This window comes from Equus quagga, chromosome 9 (assembly GCF_021613505.1).
Source record: "Equus quagga isolate Etosha38 chromosome 9, UCLA_HA_Equagga_1.0, whole genome shotgun sequence".
In the NCBI taxonomy this organism is placed as follows: domain Eukaryota; kingdom Metazoa; phylum Chordata; class Mammalia; order Perissodactyla; family Equidae; genus Equus; species Equus quagga.
In genome coordinates this window covers 24087459-24114562 of record NC_060275.1, presented here as the reverse complement: position 1 = coordinate 24114562, position 27104 = coordinate 24087459, and the positions used below count along the sequence as shown (strand labels likewise).

Below are 27104 nucleotides of genomic sequence, written 5' to 3'. Positions count from 1 at the left end.
GTTGAAGGATCCTGGCTCAAATCTTGGCTCTGCTGTTTATTAGCTGTGTAACTTTGGGTAAGAAATGCAACCACTTGGCTCGCTCTCTTCATCAGTAAGATGAGATTGATAATTCTCCTTAAGGGTGTTGAAGACTAAATATGTATAGATATTGCCTAGAATGGTATCTAACATGTAGTAAGTATTATAATAAAATGTCTGAACTGGAAAGAATTTTAGAGTTAATAATGTAGACCAAACTTTTCATTCTGTAGATAAAGTCTACAGCCCAGAGGGATGAAATAACTTACCCAGAGTTTTCACCTAACTAGTGATAGAGTTGGAACTAGACTCCAGATAACTAGATTCCCATGAAATTCCAAGGAAAAGAAGTCAATGTTTATTGTTAGAGAACAGATGAATCATGAAATAATGCAAAGTGCAAGGCATTTCTCTTTGTTCCCTGAATTGGAAAACAGTTCTGTAGTATTAGCAAAGCTTCCAAAGTCAGACATCCTCTTTCAGATTTTGGAGTATATATTTGCTACTTGGTATCTGAGCTCTGTTTCCAGAATTTCCAGTTAGTAATAAACTTAGGAATTTTAGAAAGGCAGCTTGATTTTTTCTGAAAACAAATTTATTGAGGTATAATTTACATATTAGAAAATGAACCTCGTTTAAGTGTACAATTCAATGATTTTTAGTAAATATCCTAAGTTGTGCTACTGTCACCCCATTCCAGTTTTAGAAAATTTTCATTAATCTGTGGTGCTGGTACCATCCCTTGCACGTGTTTATGGCTTACCTTCTCACTATCAGCCCCAGGCAGCCACTAATCTACTTTCTGTTTCTATAAATTTGCTTTTCTGGGTATTTCGTATCAATGAATTTATGTAACACATGGGCTTTTGTGTCTGGTTCTTGCATTTAGTGTAATGTTTTTGAGGTCCTCCATATTGTAGCATGTACAGTGTTTTGCTTCTCTATATTGCTGAATCTGTGTTGAACTCCAATATAGATTCTATTGATGTAACAGGGAATTGTGTAGGAGGGGATGCAAGAAATGGTTTTAACTTCTCTAAATTTGTCACCTGATAACCCACTTCTATAGAGTTACCCCAAGAGCAGCTTCCCATAGGGAATTCACCAAGGTTGAGTCCTCTGGCCCTCTTCCCAGGCTGCGGGGAGGAAATGTTGACATCCTTGTCTCTGATGATTATGCCACTAAATGTTTGGAAAATTGCCCAAGTAGGAGGTGGCAACTCAGATTCCAGCAGGTTAATAACAGCCTTGAAGTACACATTAGTGAGAGGACAGTGATGCACCTGCCCTTGAATGTGGGAGTTTGGGGAAAGGCATGAATCCTCATGGGGAGGCCAAGAAATGGGTGGTGTAAGTGCCACAGCTGGGGGTGACCCTGGCAGGGGGCAGGTGTGTTTCTGGCTTTGCTGATTGTGAGAGCAAAGTAGCATTAGGTAGTGGTTCAGCATGAAGGTTTCGATGTCAGACAGAATTGGGTTGACCCTGTGACTTCGGGCAGATGATGAAAGCTCTTGGAGCCTTTGTGTTTTCATATGTGATGGAATATATATTCTATATCTCATAGAACTGTGTGAATTAAATAAGATGATGAAGACAAAATGCTTAGTAGGATTTTAACATCTAGAAAATATTAAGTAGACTTGAGCTCTCAATTTTTTTTTTTTTTCTTTTTAAAGATTTTATTATTTCCTTTTTCTCCCCAAAGCCCCCTGGTACATAGTTGTATATCCTTCGTTGTGGGTTCTTCTAGTTGTGGTATGTGGGACGCTGCCTCAGCATGGTCTGATGAGCAGTGCCATGTCCGCGCCCAGGATTCGAACCAACGAAACACTGGGCCGCCTGCAGCGGAGCGCGTGAACTTAACCACTCGGCCACGGGGCCAGCCCCTTGAGCTCTCAATTTTTAACTTTGACACTAGAGAGTCTAACCTAGTGTTTTGTTTGCTCCCTAAGTGCCTTTAAACCAAAACTAATTATCTGGAATTGATAAAGTACTACATCTCTAAAATAATAAAAGTATTCAAGGTTAACAGATAGTTACACCTTAGAACAAGTAAACTAGTTTGATTTCTTTCTTCCCTTCCTTTTCCTTGCCTTTACTCATCCTTCCTCCTTTCCTCCCTCTTACTCTCTTCGTTCTTTCCTCATAATACAACTGAAATAATGTGATTCTAACAGCTAATATTTATGGTACTCACTCTAGATTAAAGTATTTTTCCTAAATTACCACATTTACTCCTCACAGCGGTTCTGCAGAGAGCTATCATTATTATTCCCATTTCGGTACTGGAGATAATGTGATCTGCCCAAAGTCACACTGCTCATAAATGGTGGATCCCACCTGCATTATTAGATATTGGGAATTAGATATTGTGTTAGTTTCTTAGGGCCACTGTAACAAATTATTACAAACTAGGTGGTTTAAGACAACAGAAATTTATTCGCTCGTATTTCTTGGAGGCTAGAGGTCTGAAATCAAGGTGTTGGCAGGATTGATTCCTCCTAGAGGTTCTGAGGGAGAATCTATTTCACGTCTTTCTCCTAGCTTCTGGCAGTTGTTGGCAGTCCTTGGTGTTCCTTGGCTTGTAGCTGCATCACTTCAATCTCTGCCTCTGTCTTCACATGATGTTCTTCCCTGTGTTTGTGTCTGAGTCACTGTCTCCTTTCTCTTACAAAAACACCAATCATTAGATTTAGGGTCCACCAGAGTCCAGTGTGGCCTATTCCTAATTAATTATATCTGCAAAGACTTTCTTTCCAAATAAGGACACATTCTGAAGTTCCAGGTGAACATGAATTTTGAGGAGACACTTCAATCCCCTGCAGATCTGGAAACATAATTCTCAGTCTAACATGAGAGACAGGCATTTAAATAATTATTGTTAATGTAAAGTTCCATCAGTATGTTAGAGAATGAGAATGGTAAGGAGGGGATTCTGGGCAGAGGCCGTTGCTGGAGAAAAGTGTTGCTGTGTCCTGAACAGTTTTGGTTAAATAGTGACCTCCTTCAGGCCCAGCAGAGGAACTGACAGGGAAGATGCTTTTTGAGAAGTAGAAGACCTTACATATTCACCAAAGGAGTGGAAAATGGTAGAGCCACTGTGCGTTTTAGAAACTTTCAGTGACTTGCCTTATAAACCATTGAGGAATGACTTTTGATTTTGTTCATTTACTCAGGAGTTGGGTGGAGTCAGGAAGAAAGGAGGTTAAGTAAGCTCAGATGGGATACCCAGCACAGCCAAAAGGAGAGGTGAGAGAGGAAGAGATGGGCAGGGCTGGGGAGCACAGGCTGCCCCCTGGAGATGCTAGGGTTTGTACTTGGCCTCCTTGAATGAGAACAAAATTTGACCTTCCAAAAGCGTAGTATCAGCTGTCTGATGGGCTGAAGGGCTTATGATAAAAGCCAAAACAGACATATTATATAATAGTAAAACTCTAACCATATATCATCTAAAGAAAGATGTTTGAAACTAATAGGCCAAGAATAATAAGTGTAGCATTTCACAGAATGACTTGGTAGTAAAACCTTAAAGAGCAAAAAGGGTGAGTTCACAGAGCGGGCAATGGAGAGTCAGATTTCTACTGCACTGTTGGTTGGGAAACTCGGGGATTAACATGGATACAGGCAGCCTTACGGAGGAATGTGGTACTAGAACAATGCTTTAGGCCTGTGAGAAGAACACTAAAGGTTGAATGGATCCCAAGGAAACTGAGAGCAGGGACTGAATCTGCTGAGGTCGCTGCTGTATCCCCAGTGCAGGAAAGTATTGGAACTTAACAAGTACTCAGTGAAAGTTTTAAGCACAGGGATAGAGGGCAATTTAGAGGTTCCAGCACAGCCTGGGGAATGGAAAGAGCAGCATGGGTGAGTGTGCAGATGGCCCTCTACCACAGGTGGATTGAAAGATGCTACTCATCTGGGCCTAATTTCCTAATCAGCATGCTCAAATCGGCCAGGTGTGCTCTGAATAGGGCCTAGCCTGGCTCATCCTCGCTGGCCCTGGCACAGTTCCAGAACTGCTCCACTGGACTTGATCTTAGGGTATAGCCCTGTCTGCACTTGGTACTCTCAGATGCCAACTCTGCTTCTTGTTTTTCTGTCTACACGTGGCCTTTGGATTAGACTCACCATTTCATTCCCATCTGGAGCTTTGTTTCCCTCTACTCTGTTCCAGCCATGTACACCTGGAGTCTTGAACCGTGGGTACCACATCTGAGTAGTGTCTTACCTGGATATCACTGGACTCAGGAGTGGGACCTAGGCAGATATGGATTGGATAATAATGGGACATAAATACAGGCCCAAATACCCATAAAATAGATGACTAGACAAAGGAGCCTTTCTTAAGGAGTTTTGTTTCGGGAAAACTAGTTTGTGTGTTTGAACACAGAATTGATTTGTGGAGGTTTCTATACACTACTCTGTTTTATATTGAAATATAATGATGTATCAACAATCCCCAAAATGTAATCCCTGAAAGCACCACAGGGCTTGAGTTTTATGAAAAATATGACTGCTACATTGCAGTTCATTCTTTCATTCACTCGATCATTCCTTCAATAGCCATTATGTACAATGTGCTAGGCTCACACAGGTGAATATGGAGAAGAGGACACAGAATTTCTATCTTCCTCCCCACAGAATTCAATAGATTGTGGGGCCTCATAAACTGTGTACATTTAACTAAAACACAAGGCAGAAAAATGGAAGAAGGGGTTAAAGATCACCCCCATTGGGGGATTCCAAAGCTTGAATCCAGCTGTATTGTGGCTTCCTGAGCCCATTGACCCAAAGGGTGACTGGGGCATGGAAGCAGTTTCTGTTGTCTAGAATTCTAGATCAAAGCCTGCCTTTGGCCTGGCCTAGGAGTCAGGTTCACAGTGGGAGTGCCTGCCTGCACCTCCAGACAACTGCTCTTTAAAATTGCCCAGATGATTGGCGGGAGCATGCGGTTAGCTGCTCTATAATTAACCCTGCTCACAGCTCCCCAACTCATCCTGACAAGAGGCTTCATCAACCGCAGCTCCACAGGATACCCCCCTGCTCCACTCCCTTTCATTGCAGGAGGTCTTATTTATAAACTCTGATATATCCCTGAGGGAGACTTTTTTTCATCCAAAAGCAAGGAGGGAAAAGGGCCTTTTGCAGATTTTCAATCGCCGAAACCACAAAATGAGAATGGGAAGAGACTCATTAACCTGCATAATTTGTCCCCTGTGGCCCAGCTGGGGTGTTTTCTTCCAGTGCAGTTGTCCATTCTCTGCTTGCTGAGCCTCAAGAGGTCAAAGCCCAGAGCTCTCCCTGTCTCCAGTGTTTCCTCCTGCCCATTTACTTTTTCCTTTGGCCCTTTTAGCATTTAATTCATTTCCGCAGCACACGTAGAATGTCTGTTCTTTGCTAAGCCCTTAGGATGCCGTGCCTGGTCTCAGATTGTTCACATCATTTGGCATGAAGCAGACATGTCTTTTTCTTTCCTTCTGGTACTACTGGTAGGTATTTGGAAGGAAATATTGCTTCCACTAACAAGCCTCCATCGCCCAAACTCCACAACACTCACACGGATTTTTATTATGGTATTTGCTTATCTATCTTTTTATCTTTTAATAAACAATAAATATGTAATAAAAACAAGCTTTGGAGTTGAATAAATCTGAAGTAAGCCATAGACTCAATGTTTATTAGCTATGTGACCTCTTTGATCCTCATTTCCCTTAAGTATAAGATGATATGGCTGTTCTGAGGATTAATCTAAGGCAGCATAATGCAGCTGCAAGACAGGGGGTCAGGAAGTGTCTATCCCCCAGCCCTTCCTCTCTGTCCTCCTAGAGAGAGGGATGACATTTTCCCCACTTTATTTCCCTTTTAATGCCTTCATCTGAGCATTATACATGAAAAGTGTGGAGTAAAAAAGTCCTTAATGATTAAAACAAGTGAGTAAGTTGATGAATGAATGAATGAAAGTCTATTGCCCTTTTTCAGAGACAGGGCAAAAGGAGGAGTATAGTCAGGCTTGGGGACAGGGGTAGAAAGCAGAGCTAAACAAGGGCTGCTCACTGTGGAGTCTTGAAGGACCCACTGCACATAAGCTTGAAGGATAACAAACCCAGGAGAAAGCTCTAGATCTGGAAGGGTGAGTTAGTGCTGCCCATCTGGCTACAGAGCCTTCTTGGAGTGAAGAAGGCAATTTGTGTGACCTTAGGCCCTTGTATAGGAATCCAGCTACTCTGTGAATGCCTAGCCCTTTCTACTGGTAAGCCTCACCATTCCTTGAGAACACCAATCCCTTTTCCAGTCTTAAACTCAGACGAGAGACACCAGCCCTGGGTCCTGCACTTAAGAGAGATCTGCGAATTACAAACATACAAAATTATAAAAATTTGGAAGATGCTTCATTACATCTGTCATTCAAGATCCAGCATGATTTGTAATTCAAAACATCCATTCTTTGACTATCACTGTTCACACCCTTTCTCCACATCTCTTGCACCATATCTTCAAAACAAAAGGTGACTACTAAGGATTATTTGAAGATTTCTTGGTCACGATGTGGCTGAAGTCAGATTCTGTTTTGGCATGAAGGAAGGATTTGAGCAGAGGTGCTTAGGTAAGAGAAAAGACTAATTAATTTATCAAATCCTTCCTCTCAGCATGAATGCAGTAAATTCTTGCATAATGAGCCATCATTACCCAGGAGTATGAAGTGTCCGTTTTCTTACTTCTCTTTACGTTCTAATCTGTAGACCAGAAGCACTGAAGGATTAATGCAATATCTTTGACAGTTACACATGATGGGAAAAGAACATTTTGCAATATTGAACAATTTGTATTTTAAAGTTGTTTTAAAGTAGGTTTGGATATAATGTGCACGAAGCGTGATACTGATTCTTTATATTACTCTATGAGCCTCAATATTGCTTTAAATGGTAGGGAAAATCATGACATAAGTCATAGTGAAATGTATGTTGAAATGAAAATATTATTGCCTATGATTTATCCCTGTGACCAATACAATATTTAAACATGGCACGTATGATTCATCATTCATTTCTGAATCTAAGCGTTGCTTTGAAATTGGCAATTCCAGTTACTAGCACAAAAGCAGAGTTAGTACTTGCATGGCGCTGAGAATGTCTCCTTAAATTCTGTACCCCAGGTGCCTTACCTCATCCTAGTCCTAGCCCTGCAGTAAATGACCAGCTAGTAAATATTTTCCGCTTTGTAGGCCATACAGTCCTGTTGCAACTATTCAATTCTCCCAATGTAGTTGGCAATGAAGGCACCCATACACAATATACAAATGAATGGATGAAACTGTGTTCCAATAAAATTTTATTTACAAAAACAGGCAACCGGTCTGATTTGGCCCATGGGACAGTTTTCCGATCTGTGGTTTAAACAACAAAATTTCTTTTTCATGCCACCTATCCATTTTGGGTCACTATGGTTTCTTCCCCACATTTCTTTCCAAAACCCAGGTGGATGGAGATGTAATCATCTTGTAAATTGTTTGTTGGTCTGTCAAAGGGAAGGAAAGGGCTTTCCACTCTCCTTAGCAATTATATGCTTAGAGCTGGAAGGGACACACATTATTTCAGCTCACAATTCATTGACTAGAATTAGTCATAGATCTCCACCCTACCACAAAGGGGCCATAAGAGCTATGATAAAGGTTCAAATTAGGCATCATGAGATTATAGAGGAGAGAGGGTTAAAACCTAATTAGTGAGTTTAAGAAAAAAGCACAAAAGTTACATTTGTTCTGGGCTTCCAAGCATGGGTATTTCACAAATTTACTTTGAAATCAATATAGATAATGGAATTTATTTGGTATATGTGTTTCAATTAGAGTCAAGATGGTGTGTGTTTGTGTGTGTGTATATATATACACCATATTTACTCTAATATATGTATTTATATACATATGTATATGTTTTTCCAAGTTTTTATTTGCAAACTGTCTATGTCTTTATATCTTAAGTTGTTTTCTTGTAGACGGCATAGAGTTGAGTGCTGTATTTTTATTCATTTTGAAAATCTGTCTTAATGATGTTTCAACATTTAAAGTTCTTGGCGTGAATGATACATCTTCTTACTAGTTGTTTTCTGTTTGTTCCATCTGCTTTATTTTGTTTCCCTTTTCTTTTTTCCTACCTGCTTTTAGGTTATTTTTTATGATTCTCTTTTATCTTTGATATTTGCCTATTATTTACACCCATTTCAAACATTTAGTGGTTTCCCTGGGGGTGTATAGCACGTCTTTAATTATTTACAGCATATCTTCAAATAATATTATACCACTTCACATGCAGTGTAATAACCATAAATTATTTTACTTCCAATTAACAACTTTCTTAATTTTTGCTATTCTTGCATATATTTAATTTTTACATATTCTGTATACCCAAAATACACTGCTATTTTTTTTGCCTTAATTGTCTTTTGGAATGATTAAAAATAAGAGATCTTTTATACTTACGTACTTTGGAAATATTTACAATGATTTTATTTTTTATAGATCCCTGTCTCTGCAGTGTAGGTCTCCTGGTAATTAATTCTTTAAAATTTTGTTTTTCTAAAAAAAAATTCATTCATTTTTGAAACATATTTTTCGTGAGTTTGGAATTCTTTCAGCACCTTAAAGAAGTCACACCATTGTCTTATAGCTTTCATAGATTTTGACAAGTAGTATGCTATATTTCTTGTATGTATTTCTTCTTTCGTGTTTATAATTCCTCTGGCTACCTTCAAAGTTTTCCTTTTATCTTTGGTTTTTAGTAGTCGAATGTGAAGCATTTTAAGTTTTGTTCACTTTTTCATTTTGATATTTATCTGGCTTATGGTTCTCTGAGATTCTAGAAAATGTTGACCTACAATTCATTCAAATATTTTTTCTTCATTTTCTTTCTCTTCTTCTCTTGGAATTCCAGTGACATGTGTTTGGTATTGCCCCTCAGCACTTAGATTGAGTATGTCCATTTCCCCCACATGCTGTTTTCTCTTTCTCTTTCAGTTTATAGTTTCTACTGACCTATCTTCAAGTTCACTGAATCTTTCCTTGGTTCTGTTGAGTCTGCTGTTGTGCCTATGGTAATGCTTGTTATCGTGTTTTTTATGCCTAGCATTTTCATTTTTCTGATTTTACAGTTTCCATCTCTGTTAAAATTTCCTACTTGTGCATGTTATCTAACTTTTCCACTAACATATTAATAATATTTAATTAATAATTATTTTAAATTCTATGTCTAATAGTTCCAACATCTGGAACATCATTTGTGAGTCTGACTCTTTTGATTTTCTGTCTCTTAATAGTGGGCTGGTTGTACTTGCTTTGGGGTATCTTGTCATTTTTGACCAAATGCTAGATATTTTGTGTACAACAGCAGAGGATTGAGGTATGATTATATATGCCTTCTACTGGGCAAATCTCTTCTTCTGATAGTCTGCTAGTCAAGATATTGACTAAAGTTAGTCAGTAGTTGAGCTGGATTTAGATTTTGTTGTTGTTATGCTCAACTCCAATGCACCACTGACTCCAAATATGTCAATTCTTACTTTGTACTTAATGTAGAGTCTGATTTGCTGGAGGTTTTTCCTCAATGTTAACGATTGACTCTCAAATTTAGGCCTCTTCTATACTCTTCTTTCTCATAGAAGATCTCTCTCTATGCTTCTCACCTTCTTCTGGCAGTAGATTGCTGTTAGTTGTTACTTTGTACTTGCTAGCCTTGTAGTCAGGGTTGGGGGTCATCCTGGTTCAGCTTCAGCCTCAATCAAGTCCTGTGTGTCTGGGTCTCAAGAGTAGGCCTTTCTCAGTGATCCTGCCTCTCCCCAAGAAATAGGAGACCAATGGTCTGAACCTAGGATGGTTTGTTACCTGTCTCCCATTCTTTCTTCTATTTTTTACCTAATGTTGAAAATGGCCTTCAACTGTGTCCTGGGGCCACAGTGTTTCATACCCTTTCCCCAGCAGCTTAAAGCTTTTATTTCTGATGGGAAAAGGGTACAAGCAGGGCTTTTCTGCCTTTCCTACAGCACTGATTGTTCTCCTCCCTGAGGTTCACACTGACAACTAAGATTTTCTCTAGTTTCCTGTCTTACTTTCAATCTTCTTCATGACTCCAAATGGAGGTCTGTGAATAAAAGCCCGTGAGTGGGTAACACTTTGCATCACACACAACTCACTTTGTGTTTGCAGCTCCACCAAACCAGAGTTTCCATACCCTTACACTATTCCAAATTTAGCATCTAGCAGTTCATTAAAAATTTTAGCCAAATTCTTTGTATTCACTTGTATGGTGGCCCCATCTTCCTTATATGCTCTGCCAAAGATAAACCAGTGCCTGACTTTCCAAGTATTCAGGCTAATTGGTTGCCCTATAACCCAAGGTCTTTGAAAGTCTCAAGAAAATTTATGATTTTATAGATGAAATGTCTGTTTCTTTTTTATGATGGGGATAATGGTTTTCCTAATTTATAGATTCTAGCCAGAAGTCAGAAGTCTCTACTGTTGTTTTGGGAATGATGTGTACTTTCTATGAGGATTGTGTTCTGCTTTCCATGCTTTGGGGCAGATCAGTTGTGAAAGAGATCATTTTTTAGGGCTTCACCACAAAATCTAGTTTATATCAAGAAATTGAGCTGTAATTATATCGTGAATTTATATAAAATTACTTTGTCAAATTATGTATAAGCACATTTTATTGAGGACTCTTACATGGTTAAAACAAAAACCTCTCTCTTAGATGTCTAAAGACTTAGCTCATGATCCTGTCTCTGTCTCTTTCTAGCTTAGTGACCTTTGAGCAAGTCACTGGACCTCTTTGGTTCTCAACTTCCTCTCTCTAAAATGAGGATGTTGAGCTAGTGATTTCTGTGGTCCCCAATCTACTTTAAAGTCAATGATGCTGTATTAATCTTCTTTTATCCACGTAATTGTAGTACAGGTATTATTATTCTCATTTAACAGTGAAGCAATTCAAAAAGAAGCCAATATAATGTACTTCAGCATTGAATTCTAAGTACAGCAGAGTACTGCATTGTGGAGCGTGAACTTGTTCTTGAAAGAGAGTGGATTTAGAGCAAAACAAGGAGTAGGTGGTATATTTTCAGCATAAGAATTCTAATTCAAAGTTGGGTGGTTTCTGTCTCTTGCAGAAGGACTAATTCAACTATTCTTAAATATGGTGGATGTCACATGTTATTGAGTGTGTAACTGAAGTTATTGTGATAATGTGTGTGTGTGTGTGTGTGTGTGTGAGTGAAATAGAAAAAGAGGAAGAGATGGGGGCTATTAAAGAATTGTGGATTGGGTGCATCTGAGCACCTAAAGAGTTGGAATAAGATATGAGCCTCTTGACTTGAACACCAGTGTCATTTTACTAGGTCATGCTCCCTGTGTGGAGTTGTTACTCTCACTCCTGAGTTATCTTAAAGAATCAGAGCCTTCTGGTTCAGGGATTTTTTAAATGTTAGAGTACTTGTTCTCTAAAGCCATATTTATTGTCGGGCAGGAAATTCAGCACAAAACCCAACTCCTTTGATTGGAATCATGTTTCAAAGAATATAGGCCTTGGAAATATCGTCCCTTCTTTTATCCAATGAGTTTGAATAAGAGAGGTCATCTCATTAGTTACATAGAAAGTGTGTGTGTGAGTATGAGTAAGTGTGTGTAGTGTAAGAGCCATGATATTGATTCTGCATGAAAATTCATTCCCACATTCCTCGCAGCCTATTCAGAATTTATCCATCCTTCAAGATATAATTCAAATCTTACCCATTACGAGAAAGTTTCCTTGGCCAATTTGAGTCTCATTTATGAACTCCTGTAATACTTATATTTTACCCAAGTGGTTTAATTTGATAGATTAGTAGCAATTGACTTAAGGAATTTTTCATATTTCTGCCTTTTACATCTTCAGCAAATTGAATGTTAGGAACATAATAAGAACTCAGTAAATATATTATTTTAAACTTACTTTTGAGATTTTTAACCTTCTTGAAGAACAATATCTTCTTTATTTCATTTTAAAATAAATGTTTATTGACCAATGACTATGTTCTAAGCATTTTTCTAGACAATGGGGAACTAAATGAAATAGGCAAATTCCTGTCCTCAAGAAACTGAAGACACATGATAGACAAACAGAAACACTCAAATGGTGATATATTCTAGGAAGAAAAATAAAACAAGGTGAGGGATCTAGACAGTGACTGGAGAGGGGTGTGTCTTATTATATCCAAGGAAGGCTTCTCTGAATAAGTGACATTTGAACAGAGAGTTGATGAAAATAAAGGAGCAAGCCATGAAGATCTCTTGGAGATAGTCCCTATAGTAATATTGTACAATTGCACATATAATATATGATAAAATATTGCATTATATTGAATTCATGAGTACTAATGACTTAGAAAAGGTCAAGGTTTATTGTGCTATCTCTGTTTGCTCTTGATTAAGGATTTGAAATAATTTGTGGTGAAGAAACCCACTTTTCCTCTTTCCAGAAACCAGAGACAATAGATGTGGAGAATTTGTTTCTTAGGAGGCTGATCTTATTAATAGAACTCCCAGTGAGGCAAGCCTTTCTTTCAGAATGGGCTTACCTCAGAGGTAAAAAGATAGCTCCTGCTACACTGAATTCAAATGGAAAAAGCAGTAGAATGAAAGCAAAGGGCTCCGTCCTGGATAGATAGTATATGAGGTGGGGAGAGTCATGGTGGAAAATAAAGTAAGCAGAAGAGTTTCTTTAAAGTGAAAAATCAAGAAAACAGAAAGACTCAGAGATGGTGGGCTCAAAGGCGTGACAGCTAATTTGTCAGGAAAACAAGGATTCAAGGTTATGGGAGTTCTTATAGGTAAAAGCAGTTGAAGAGAACTGATCAGTGGGGTGGGGACAATAAAATCAAAAGCATAGCCAGACCTAGCTCTTCTTGGCCCATGACTGTCAATTGATGTCCCCATTCCCCAAGTGAGGAGGGATTCTGCTTAGTTTAACTGCAGATACGGTAATACAAGTCCTTTTACTTGTGAACATTTTATTTATGTTTATATTATATTAATTGGCATTTGATTAAGAAAATGGAGAGAGGCTTGTTTAACAGTTAAAAGCACTGACTCAGTCAGACTGCCTGAGTTAGAAGCCTGCCTCTGCCCCTATCTACTTACGTGATCTTGGCAAGTTACTCCATCTCTCTGTGCCTCAGTTTCCCCATCTGTAAAATAGGATTGTGATAGTACATATCTCCTAGGGCTGTAATGAGGATTAAATTAATTAAAATAGCTAAAGCATTTAGATAATATTGGCATTAATTGTGTTAATCCCTTTTGATTATGTTCCAACTTAGGAAACTTAACTTAATATCAGTTAGCATGATACCTAAGTATGTAGGGACCGTGCTATCCTTGTTCACTACTTTGACATCTAGGCTGAGAATGACAACTTGCTTGAATCTATTTGTATGTAATGACTGGATACAAAGGGAACTGAGGTATAACCATCATTTTTTAACTTAAGGGGGGATGACTACAATTTCACAGTTACAATTGCACCATTAATCACTAAAATATGTCAGCAGTCTCAGGCTACCTGAAAGTTGGAGTGATAAAGGTGTTACTAAAAATAATACAAGCTCTATCAGGAGAAGTGCTGTCTACCCTGATCGCTGATGTAGCTCAGGCCCTAGTGCAGTGTCAGGTCCAGTGTAGAAACTCGGCACAGATTTGTTAAAAGAAGGACTACATGTGCATTTTCACCAGTACAACAAAACTTAGAAATCCACGAATCACCTTTATCAGAAGCTCTATGTGGCCACATTGATGTCAGATTGTAAATAAGGTGGAACCAGTCACATTTAGATCAGAAAAGCTATAATGCCCAAGTACTATCACCAGGCTTTGATCATTAACCTTATTCACCACGCTTGGATTGTTATAATTAAATGGATGTTTTTAAAAAAGTAAACTGCCCCTCAAATACAAGAATTGGTCCACTGATGGATTATTTAAACAAATGTGTTTTGGGTAGTGAAGGATGTTTCCTAATCTAGATCTCAGACAGCTGGAATTTAAACACTATGGGAACATGGGCATGAGGGCACAGACTTCCAGAGGAGCCATTTGAAAGGGTGTAAATGAGAACACTCCTTTGGATGCGCAATCTCGGGAATGTTTGGTAGGAGGTCAGTCATGTTATCATTATGCCTCACACTGCATCTCTGAGAAGAGCAAATGAACAGAGGTGTGAAATTAGAGTTGAATGAATGAATCACTGCAAAGCTCTGAAAAACTCTGGGGTGCTTAAGAATATTGGTGAATTGAACTTTTTTTCGGTGTGTACATTTTCCAGCTGAAATTCTTTTAAAGTTCATCCTATGCATCATTTGAGAATGAAGAATTTTATTTGCAGTTCACTTTCCTGTTTCATGATTTAAGTGATTTATGAATGAAGGCTCTGTGTTCAGTCATATTGGCCCTTGGCAGGTTGCTGGTCTGATCTATTCTCAGGAATTAGATGATCAATTCAATTTTGTAGATCTGATGACCAGATTGATTAGACAGGAAATGATCGGGCCGAATAGAAATTATCATTTGGCATCAACCAATACGACAATTTAAAAATGGAACTGACCTCAAAATGTTTAACACAGTGCCCAGTATGGACAAGAATAAAGTGGTTATTATCTAAAGCAGTGGGTCTCAAACTCTGGGTGCATCATGCTCACCTGGGAGTCTCGTTAAAGCGCATCGCTGGGTCTAGTCTCAGGGTGTCCAACTCAGTAGATCCGGAGAGGGCTGGAGAATTTGCGTCTCTAACAAGTTCCCCAGTGACGCTGATGTTGCTGGTTTAGAGATCACACTTGGAGGAGGACTGCGCTAAAAAAAAATAAGTAAGCTATATGTTAGTTGAATTTAACATATGAAGCAGATGTAGGTTATAACAATTACTTTCAGGTAAGAGAGATTAGAACTGGGGTTATATTTAAATATAGACTGAAGAGTTTGGAATAGGTAATATTCACACCCCAATATCTTGGATATCAGGTGGCAAAATTTTTCAGTTATTATACCCCAAACTCTTGTTACATAACCAGAAATTTCTGTTAACTGAACGGAGAGTATATTTCAAATGTGGTCTTCTGGACAATGCAAGTTACTGGTAAAGAAGAGTTTACTTTTAATGAAATAAATGGGCAATAATAAGTATAAGGAATGAAATCATGCTTAAAGCATGATAAAGTATTTGCGCACACAACCCTGTCCTGTGCATGGAGAGGATTTGAAAGATTTATAGGTCTGATTGTCTAGAAGCCCACAATCTTGTGAAAGGAACATGTTCAAAACATATGGAGTGAATGGCAACACTAAGAAGCAAGGCATTGTTGGGACCCTATCAGATGGTACTGAGAATCTATTTTACAGAAGACAAAGGGAAGCGGATACTGGGGACAGACTCAAGTAGCCAGGCTGGGTGGAGGAAATGATACTGGCTTTCACTCAGTAGCATTCACCAGTAATGACAAATAAACCAAGAATTGAGGAGACTCTGCCTGCACAATTTCTGCTGCTTCACATTTCTTGTGAGGAAAATTCCAAGAGAAGTGAAGCAGGTTAATTAAGATGCTAACCGCTGCCACGATTTCTGAGCAGATTAACACCACAAAAGATTTTGGTGTAACTCACTGATGTTTGTTCCTGCTTGCAAAAGCTGTGCTTGTACAACTGGGGCACAGTCCAAAAGAACTGAAAGAAGTTAATTAGTTCAGTTTGCCAAGGCTTTGTCATCTGGTCCCAGGACTTAGGGAACAGGACTAACCAATGAATATAAATCTGTGCATATGTAAAAGATTGAGGTTATGATCACGATTCATATAATTATCCATTTTCACCCTATTAAAACTTTGATTAAATAAATCATTAGCAGCCAATGAAACACAGGTCAGGAATATTATGGTGAAAAGGGAGATAGGAAACGTTTCTCCAGATATTAGTGGTTGTCTAGCCATTGCCCAGTATCTCAACAATCACCTGGGATGTTTAAAAACAATACATAACCCAGACTCTCATTCTCAGAATCTTACTCAGAGTATAAGGAATATGTCCTGGAAATCTGTATCTTTTAAGCAATTCACATAGTGATTTGGTTTCATAGCCATGTTGGGAAAATATTGGTCAAAATATGCACACAAGTTGTGTGTACAATACTGCTATGTACTGAAAAGATTAGAAAGACTAGTAGCATAGTCTTTGTGGTCTAGAAGCCCACAATCTGGTAAAAGGAATATTCCAAACATATGGAGAGATCAGCAACACTCTGAAGCAATGCATTATTGGGGCCATATTTGGGGAAGAGGGAGAGGGAGGTATAACACCCTAGGAGCGGATCCTTGAGCAGTAGGTGACCAATTCATTTCCTAGATATCACAGTCAAAGACAGTTGATTGGGCTCTTTAACTTTTTCTGCAGGATGGCATAATGGAAGAGTTACTAGGTTTAGAGTCTTCTGGATAGGAATTTTTATTCAGTGTCTAGGAGACTGTCTGAGACAGAGTGGGAGCTCACTAAAATGTATCCAATTTATGAGCAAAGCTAACCTAGTTATCAGGCGTTTCCAGGAGAACCAAATGATATCCGCTCCTGAAAGTGCTTTGCACAATTCAAATGCTTTACCAAAACATGGACAGTATTTTCACTGATAGTATCATCACTTGTATTAATTTTTTTAGCTAATTAGTTCTCTCTGGCCACCAGAAATGGCATACTCAATTGACTTCATTGTGCTATAAGCTGATATACGGAGAGCCTAATACACTGTCATCAATTTAATATAACATTCTGAATCCTGTGTGACCAGGCAGTGAGTAGTTCCCCACAGAAAATGTAGTGAATCAAATAAATACCTCTTACCTCAGCCGTAATTGTGGACCCAGAGCTGAGACCATGAGAACACATCATCATGAGGCCACTTTATCCTCTCTACTCACACCTCTTTGTTGCCCCCAACCCCCACTAGGTATTTTAAAGGAAGTTAGAGCTGTAATCTCAGCCTTCATTCCTGTCGTCTGTGGCTCAGTGTTAGAGCCTTGCTCTGAAGTCCGTGGTAGGAGGCACCCTGAGGGCAGAGCACATCTATTACCCTGGAGAAGGTGGTAACAGGGAAAAAAATGATAATGGTGAAATGCTAATGCCTCAAATGAGCTGAAAATGATGATGTGGCACATGGAGCTTTCCAGCTCTTCTTATGATGAGGCAGGACCTATCCTTAGTCTGATATATAAATGTACCTTAGAGAAGTCTTGCAGGGATGTTTGTCTCTCAGTGATAGGGAGAATTCATTAGCATATGGAGCCTTCTCCAGTGACAATTACCTGAGGATGCATATGGACTGCCTTCGCACAGATATTGCAATGTAATTGTGCTTAAGGGGACATTTTGACAAACACGGAAAACCCTTTATTTTTATCCATCCACAATAGCAAATTAATTGAACAATTAGAAATAATAGCTTGACTGTACATAGCAAGGCATCTTGCATCCCAAAGTACTATACTGACAAAATATGAGCACTAATGCTCCACTAGTGAGAGATGGAGCACCCTCCTGACTATTTCCAGTCAGTAAAAAGAGAATGACATAACGAGCTGAAAGGGAAGAATTCATCAAGGAAGATAGAGTTGGCCCTATATGTGGCTGTTGTATTGCTACAAAGAGAGTAAACTATGCATTCCATTTGTTGATTGTAGAAAGGTTGACATCACTAGGTAGATTAGGTATAACTTTAAATATAGTGAAATAGAGTTGAAACTAATACTACAGCCAGTTTCTATGCCTCTATATTTAGGATGGAATATTTACGGATTGGGGGGGCTTGATAGGAGGGAGGAAAGTGAGGGTTGGGAAGAGGGTGGGCCTGTTTTCATATTAAGGCATCTCTCTCCTCACAAGGACTCCTAATCAGACATTTTGATTGCAGGTCACCATATGATTGTCAGTAGTACCATGTTGTGATAGCTCTTCAGGTCCTCATATTCTGTAGCAGGCCCTGTGTCATGCCTGCTTCCAACCTGCTGATGGTGCATTATTGCATTAACAAATGCAATTAGCACACATCTTCATTCTGGACAGACACCCCTAAGTACTAGTGTTAAAACTACATAACTGATAGCACTCTGGACTTTGATAAGTTTAGAAAAGATAATTTTCAAATGACTCAACAACATTGCAATGTGTTTTATTACTACAGCTTGATTCATATAAAATACCTGAGTTCTGTGAATAGTTGGCTATTTTTCCCCCCAAAAAGAGGGGTTAATAAATAAATATTATCATTAGCACCCTCTTCATAGCACATAAATAAATTCCTACATACTCATACAGTTCCAGAGAGTATGGTGGAAGCAGAGCTAGAGTTATGAAGATCCTTATCTTAGGCTAAGACTTTGTGATAGATTCTGTTCTAGGGGAGCCCTAGGAAATAATGACTATCCTCAACTTTAGGAATAAATTACATCCTTTGTTTGCATTCCATGACTTTCTTAATCTATCCAAATGTTATTTAACTCTGGTTGATATAACATTTCCCAAACTATCCATTTGGCTTTTATTTGCTCATCCAAAATCTTACAATTTTTCTCCCTGCCTTAAAAAATAATCATCTGCTCAATGCATACTCCTTTTTTCAGATTTAATGAAATAATCTTTCCAAAATACTGCTTCCACAGTTTCATCCACCTATGATAAAACTCTCATGGTTTTCCATTGCCTTTCAAATAGGATCAAAATGTGCCACTCTTGATTCCAAAACTGAATACAGACTGGTGCCAATTCATCTTCCTACAATTTTGTTGCCAGTATTCCTCAGGACACACACTTCAATCTAATTAGACTGCTTAATTGCATCCCCAGAAACCTTCGCTTGCACTCTGATCTCTGTTTCTTTAGCTCATATGGGTCCCCATCATTTAGAATATCCACCTCTTTCTAACCCAAATATCTTACTGCTTGAGTGGTAAAAATTGAAGTTCAAAACCCATCATAAATGAAGAGCTCTAGGAAACTATCCAGATTCTCACATGGATACATACTTGGAGTAGGGACCATCCAGAAGTAGAATGAGTTTACAAGGTGCAGATTGGCCTCAAGTTAGCTCAACACCAGAGTAGACTGAGATAATCTGCCTTCCTACTGCTGCCAGAAGATAGAACGAGTCCCATTTGGAGGAAGACAACTTATCCAGAACCTCTGCAAATTTTCATACATAAAGAGTATTCAATCAATAATTACCAGGCATATCCAAAACAGCCACAAGAGAAGACATAGACAATATAAACAGACCCACAAGTGACCTAGCTACTGTAATGATCAGATGCAGCCTTTAAAATAACTGTAAATAATATATTCAATAAAATAGATGAAAAGATCATTATTTTACCTGACAATTTATGAAAAAGAATGCAAGTTGAAATGTTAGAAAAATTTAATAACTGATATTAAGAGTTCAATAGATTGGTTTAATAGCAGATTGGGCACAGTTAAGAGATTAGTAAATAAGATAGGTCAGTAAAATATATCCATAGAGGGAAGATAAAGGGATAGAAATTATAGACAAAAAGTGAAAGACATAGGGACATGGTAAAAATATACAGGAAATTTGCTTCCCAGATGTAAAGGAAAAAGAGAATGGGAAAAAATAAAATTTGAAGAAAGACCATTTGAGAAAATCCATACCTAAAGAAAAAATACCAAACCACATATTCCAGAATCTCTATGAACCCCAAGCAGGATAAATAAAAAATACCCGTAGACATATTGCTATTTAATTGTTAATACCTAAAATGAAATATAAAATCCTAAAAACAGCCAGAGGAATAAAAGACACATTAATTTCAAATGAACAATTATAAAATTGACAGCTAAATTCTCAACAGAAATGAAGCCTATATAATGAAACATTTAAAGTAATTTTTAAAGTGGTGAAGGAAAATGATCAACCATCTAGAATTCTATACCCACTTAAAATATCCTTTAAAAATAAATGTATAATAAAGATACTTTCCCAGCCAATCAAAAATGAAATTGTGGCCAGCAGACTTGTATTAAAAGAAATACTAAAATTTGTTCTCCAAGTGAAAAGAAAATGATCCCATATGGAAACTTTATAACAGATAATAGAATGAAGAGTGCTGGTAAGGGTAATTCTGTATGTAAAACTCTAATAATAATTCTTATGGATTACAGTGTATGTAGAATTATAGGACAACAAAAACACAAGTCTGAAATATGGTAAATGGAGTTAAAGTGTCTTAGGATCTTGCATGGTCTGTTTAGTGACAACCCAAATAATGTGGCCTACGTACCATTATTATAACTTCTCATTAGAAGTTACTATAAGTTAGCAGACTCGAATAAGTCAAGGAGGCGTGTTGTAATCTTTAGTGTAACCACTAAAAGAATAGTTAAAGACATTTAATGAGAATATAGAGGAAGAGTTATATTAATGAAAATACTTGTTAATGTAAAAGAAAACAGAAGGGACAAATTTTTAAAAATAGATGTATAGTAGATTTGAACCCAAATATATCTGTAATTTCATTAGATGTAAATAGACTACTCCATTTAGGAGAAAATATAATCAGACTGGATTAAAATGAAAAACAACTTTCCTCAGCTTAAAAGAAACACGTTAAAGAAACCAAAAAGTCAATGGTGAAAGGATGATAAAAAAGATACACCATGCAAACGCCAACCAGTTGAAAGCTGAATATAGCTACATTTGTACTGGGAATGGTAAATTTTAAGAAGCGTTACTAGATATAAAGAGTGACATTTCATAATAAAATGCTTAATCTAACAAGAAAACACAACAATCCTAAATTTGTACCTAATAACTCAAAAAAACAAAGCAAAACACAAAACTCAACCAAACTGTCAATTGTGAAGGTATAATGAAGACATTTTAAACCATAAGAATTCAGAACATTTATCTCTTACAAACCCTACTTTGGGAGATAGTAGGTACTAAAACAAAACAAGGAAGTTATCCAAGCCAGAAGATGGCATGGGATTCAGGAAAAAGCTTCTAATTGTGACAACAGTAAGCAGGCCTGGAGATCAATCACCCAGATGGGAAAAGGACAACAGCTCTAGGAGAGACACCTCTCAGACAAAGTGGGGACTGACAGGATACCTTGATGGACTATCTGCCAGGCAACTGCAAACATCATACAGAAGACACTGGAAGAAGAAGATAAAAAGACAATAAGGAACTTCCAGTTACAAAAGAAAACATCAAGTAAGAAAGAGAACATAATATATTCATGATATCTTTATTTGACTCTACAATGAATAAAAATTACTTAGTTGTAATAATAGAAACACTTTTATAATGTTAACTGAAAACTCTCCAAGTATATTATGAGGATGGAGAGCAAGAGGAAGTATATTGTGTAAGAGATCTAAATCGCCAACTGTTATAGTAAGGCAAAGAGAATATTTAGTGTTAATAAACAATAAATAGTATGATATGAGCCTTGTTTAGCAATATAGAGGTAACTGAGAAGGAAGAAAACCTAAAAAATGCATAGTGGTTACCTCTGGGCAGCAGGATTGGGGTAAGTATGGGTTAATTCAAGGAACAATTATTTTTCATTTATTTGTCATGATTAATTATTACTTTGACATAAAAATTAAAATAATATGGTAAGTGGGAAAAGTAACATGCTAGTTATAGGAAATCTGAGAAAAAGAAAGTGATAAAGTAAAAATTACCCTAATTCTACCACCCAGACTGTTCAGTTTTTGGTATATTCCCTCAAGCCACATATAAAACACACACACATTTTTTTTTAACAAAATTGAAATTATATTGCACTGGATTTTTTTATGCCTAAAATTTTATTATGAATATTTCCCTTTTCTATCTTATAAATCAAAAACATACATTTTAATGTCTTCACAGTTTTCTAGCATTTAACTGTTGAGATTTTATTTAACCGCTAGCCAATGGTTGAATATTTTAAGTGTTTCTAAATTCAGGAATATTATAAATAATGTTGCAGTAAATATCCTTTTACATAAACATTACATATCCTTTTACATAATCAGAGGTTAATAAATGATGTAGCAATAATTGTCCTTTCCTCATAAAAAATACTGATTATTTCCTTATGATAAATACTTAAAAATAGAACTATTTACTCAAGTATATGAATCATTTTAAACTTCTTGATACATATCATTGCAAAATTGGTGTCTATGAAGGTTAAATGAATAGTGATAATATTAGAGGACAAAGTTGAGTGGTACATAGAATATGTGATATGAGGAAAGGGCAGATCAGGGTAGTCTGGAGAGGTGAGGAAAGGTCCGGTGCGTGAACTTTGGCCCTCATATCTTTTGGGAATGTACGCTGTATCACTCACCAGTGATACGAAAGAGAACGAGTAAATGAGGAAGAAGTATATTTCCCTACAATTCCTGCTTCTTCACATTTCTTATGAAGAATACTCCCTACGAACTGAAGCAGGTTAATTAAGATGCTAAGAAGGCTGGCACAATCTGTGTGCAGATCAACATCACTCAAGACATCAGTGTAATAACATGGGTTTATTCCTGACTGCAAAGGCTGTGTTTATGCAACTGGCACAGAGTCCAATAGGACTGAGGGATAAAAATAGGGATTGATTCAGTTGGCTGCACTCTTGTCACCTGGTACAGACCAAAGGCTGGCTATATGAGTATGACTATTACTAATATAACTCTTCATTATTGCTTTATTAGAGCTTTGAATTTTAAAAAATCTATTAACTGCAAATAGGATAAAACTGGAAAATTTATAATGAAGAGTAGGGGATGGTTCCCAAACAATGGTCTATACACCAGTGGCCTCAGAATTACCTGGGGAGCTTTTTTAAAACTATTGCATGCCAGGCCCATTCCCAGAGATCCTGATGCTCTAGGCAAGGATTAGGGCCTGGAAGTCTGCATTTTTAACAAGCTCTCCAGGGCTTTCATTTGGATGAACAATCAAGTTTGGAATTGCAGATCTTGATTATGTAGGGAGTACACCAGAGTGAGTACCTATTTTACTTTACTTTTACTAATCCTGGACTGTGGCCGGGGCGGGGTGGGGAGGGGGTGTGTGTTTTGTAGGGCAAATGAAGACATCCTGACATAGTAGAAATCTGAGTTTCTCTTGGTCCTAGAGGGAATGAGTATTTTTATATGATTTTTTTGGGTATATTTTTATCTTTAAGTTGCCACCTTACATTTCTCTTTATCATTGTTTTCTATCAGGATATTTTAAGTTTTCTTTATTGGTTTCCAAGAGCTCTTGAAATATTGGGATTTGTTTTCCATTTCCTAAGAATTTGGAAGTGGCAAAATGAAATTATTGTCTGACAGTTTAACTTATGAATTAACACACAATGGAGTGAAGCAGAAATATGAAAACCTAACTTTAAGCGAAAATGGCCACCTGGATGTCAAGAATTGACTGAATTATTGAATTTCTTACCATATCTTAAAAAAGATCATGGCATTTGTAAGGTAACCCATGGAAGTGAATAAAAATGTGAGTTCAATTGTCAAATGTTAGGTGGTCCAGTCAACACTGTGGTCTTGAGAGCGGACTTAGTCCCATCAACACGTTATCTTCAGTCAGTGTTATTAAACATTCAAATCATGGTGCTAACTATTATTGATTTGATTTCATTCTCCCCAAGAAACTCCTTCATTTGCTCCCTATATGCCTACAGGGAGAACATGTGCTAGGCAGAGAGCTTGATGGTCTGATGTCTTAGCGGTTTTGATTCTTATTACAAATTAATAAACCTGCATCTTGATTATACTTTGTATCCTGGGCAAGAATGTGTTGGGTGGCATCTAAAATTGACTTTCTGTAGTTATGTTTCTTATTAATGAAAAAATTGCCATTCTGTGTTTTGTTTTTTTTTTTTTTGAGGAAGATTAGCCCTGAGCTAACTGCTGCCAATCTTCTTTTTGCTGAGGAAGGTTGGCCCTGAGCTAACATCCGTGCCCATCTTCCTCTACTTTATATGTGGGACGCCTACCACAGCATGACTTGCCAAGCGGTGCCATGTCCACACTGGGGACTGGAACCAGTGAACCCCAGGCTGGGGAAGCGGAACATCCGCACTTAACCACTGCGCCACCGGGCTGGCCCCGCCCTTCTGTTTTTATATATCAGTACCACGAGCTTGGTAAATAGGAGTCCAGCCCTGACAGACAGATTCACTCAGAGTCACTCAAAAAAATCACTTAGAAAACATGAAGGTCAGGCTCAGGACTCCAACATTATCACTCTGTGATTCTTCTTTGGGAACAGCTCCTTGTACTAAATAAGCCTCTTTGAGTATCAACAAAAAGTTACCTTATTAATCCAGAACTAAATTTTATGGTTTTTCATTTTGTTTATAGAGTTTAAGGATACTCAAAGATGTCACATGTGGAATACAATTATGTATTCCTAATTGTATGAATATGCTCATATTGCATGTTTAACTCGGTATTCTGTGGATGCTCCATAAATGCTTGATCATGCCAAGGAAACTATGGTCTCTGCATTTTTTTACCTCTTTCCGGTGAAATGGATCTTCTCTAAGCAGAAGGGAAGTGAAAACATAAACTCCGACCCAGAGGCTGGCCCCTGCTTCTACACATCCTTCGTCCACGCTTCATGGTATTGTGGTACTTCATTACTATGAGTTTGTTGCTCTGGTAGAGTCAAGAATACAAGACTTGCCATGACACATACAGGAAACTACAAGCAGCTAGGTGGTTTTACATGGTAAAGAGCGAGGCACCTAAGGATGAGAGAAGCCAGAGGGGTCAGCAAAAGACCAGAAGAGAAAGGCTTCGTGAAATTTGTTCTTTAGGCAATTGAGAGCCACTGAAGGATTTTGGAGCAGAGGAATGGCAAAGTGAGATTTTCATTTTTCATCTCAATCCAGCAGAATTGGAGGGAAGAAGAGAGGCCAGTGAGGCTGCAGTGGCTATCATTCAGGGGCTAGAAGATGAGGGCTGAGTCCAGGCCAGAGTGGGAGGAATGAAGAAGCAGGAGTGGCTTTGAAAAAAGTATTTGGAGTGAGGAACCAGAATGAAACCTTTTGGAACACCATCATTTTGTTATATTAATTCTAGGTTGTTTGAGTAGAAGTTCCATAAGCCCAGATGGGTAAGAGTCTAAGCATATCAGAGCGCTTTTAACATCCTCTTCAGGTGTGATGTCTGCTTTCAAAGTCACTAGGAACATCATGGAGCAGCCTAAGCTAGATTTTAGGCCCCTGTGCCCCTCTTTGTCTTTTTCCCCCCTTTTTATCTTAGTCCTCACCTATGAAGCAGTTTCCATTTTCCATATAAACTCTAGCACCTTTCTCATTACTTCTCTACATGTTTTTCTCCCTTTCAACACAACTTATTTAAGACCCCAAGTTCCTGTTCTCTACTGTTGCCCGATATTGAGAGGAAAAGCTCTGACAATTCAGTAATGTGCAAGTTAATCTGTATTTCACAAATTTTCTTTGGGATAAGATGCCAGGAAAAGAACTCCAAAGGAGCTGAACCCTAATGGTGGAAGTACAGATACTGGCAGTTGAAAGGACGTATTTGGGGATAGAGGGATAGTCCCCTCAAATGTCACCCCATTAAATGTCAAATATTGCCACTTGGTCCTTCTCACCTCTCAGAAAGGGGTTCACAATCCCGGCTTTGCCACTCACTTTCTTTGCATACCTGTGGAAACAGAAAATTTGAGTAACTGATTTGAGCCTTTTATTTAGTTTGAGTCCACTGGGGACAAAGTAGGAGTGACTGGTAGTTTCATAATTAACTGGATAGATTGGAAAATTGGTTAATTCAGAATCCCAAGTCACTCTGTGTCAAAGAACAAGAGTTAAATTTTACAGCTGAGACAAAATCTAACCCTTGCTCATTAAGGATTCATGCTGCTTTCTACAGCTCCATTCATCTGCACTGTCCATGCCTTCAGCACCTAGGCTCAGCTCTATCAAGTTCCTTTGCCAATCTTAATCAAGTCACCTGTGAGATCTGAAGGGACCTCACCTACATCCAGAATTAGGCTTGTGCCCATAATCCTGGCTTCCCTGCAGTGAGCAGCTGTCTGTCTACCTAGCCATAGCGTGCTGTGTGAAACTGTGTGGGGCAGTCTCTGTGATGGGTTTCATCTCTTTATTTCTGCTTACTACTTCAATTCCCCTGCTGGATTTGGAGGCCTTCCTTGAACACAAGCCTAGTTGACTAGGATCTTGTCAACGTGCCTAGCACTTGACATTCCCCGTGATTTGGCAGCTAGATGCTGTCTCCCTTCATTCTAGTCACAGACAGAAGCCTTGTTCCAAATTAAATGGACCACCCAAACTCTGAGGCTGCCACCCACCTGAATTTGTGTATTGCCTTTGCCTGGTGACTCCTGGTGTCTGACAGATGGGATCCTCATTAACATCAGGGATGCTTGGAAATAATACCACCCTTTTGGGCTATGATATAAATTGTCTTCTATTCCTGTGGTGGGGGGAGGCAACTCTAAAGCCAGCCAGTGCTCTTCTCTACCCCTGGTTCTGTCTATTTCCAGCTCCCTGTCCCCATCCCTGTCCTACACATATCAAGGCTCAACCTTTCCTGCTACCCACAATATGAAACTAATATATTAAATTTCTGGTTTGTCTAAACTAGCTTTATTGACACCAAATTTAACCTCAGCATGATTTAATATTTCTGCTGGGTCTATATTATGTTCAGCAAAGCATATAAATTTATAGAATAAAGATTTGGGGGTTTATAGTTCAATGCAATATATCTGGAAGGCAGAAGTTGACAAACCAATATTACACTGTACTCTCTTCTAAAGTTCATATTAGAAATTCAGCCAAGATTGATGAAACTCTAAAAGATAAGTTGGAGGAAAGGATACATAGCTGCTCTTGGTACAAGAGTAAGAATGCAGAAAAGAGATGCTCATTGTTTGATTTTTCAGGCTTCTAAGGGAAAAAACTCTTAGAGGACTTTTCTTGTGGAATCATTTGTGTGGAAAACAATGGTATGTGGAAACATT

General features: G+C 38.1%; 1 pseudogene; it reads right to left on the bottom strand.

The window, feature by feature from the left end:
- The window catches only part of LOC124244979 (uridine diphosphate glucose pyrophosphatase NUDT14-like), a 121207-nt pseudogene that overhangs the window by 39659 nt on the left and 54444 nt on the right, over positions 1 to 27104 (bottom strand).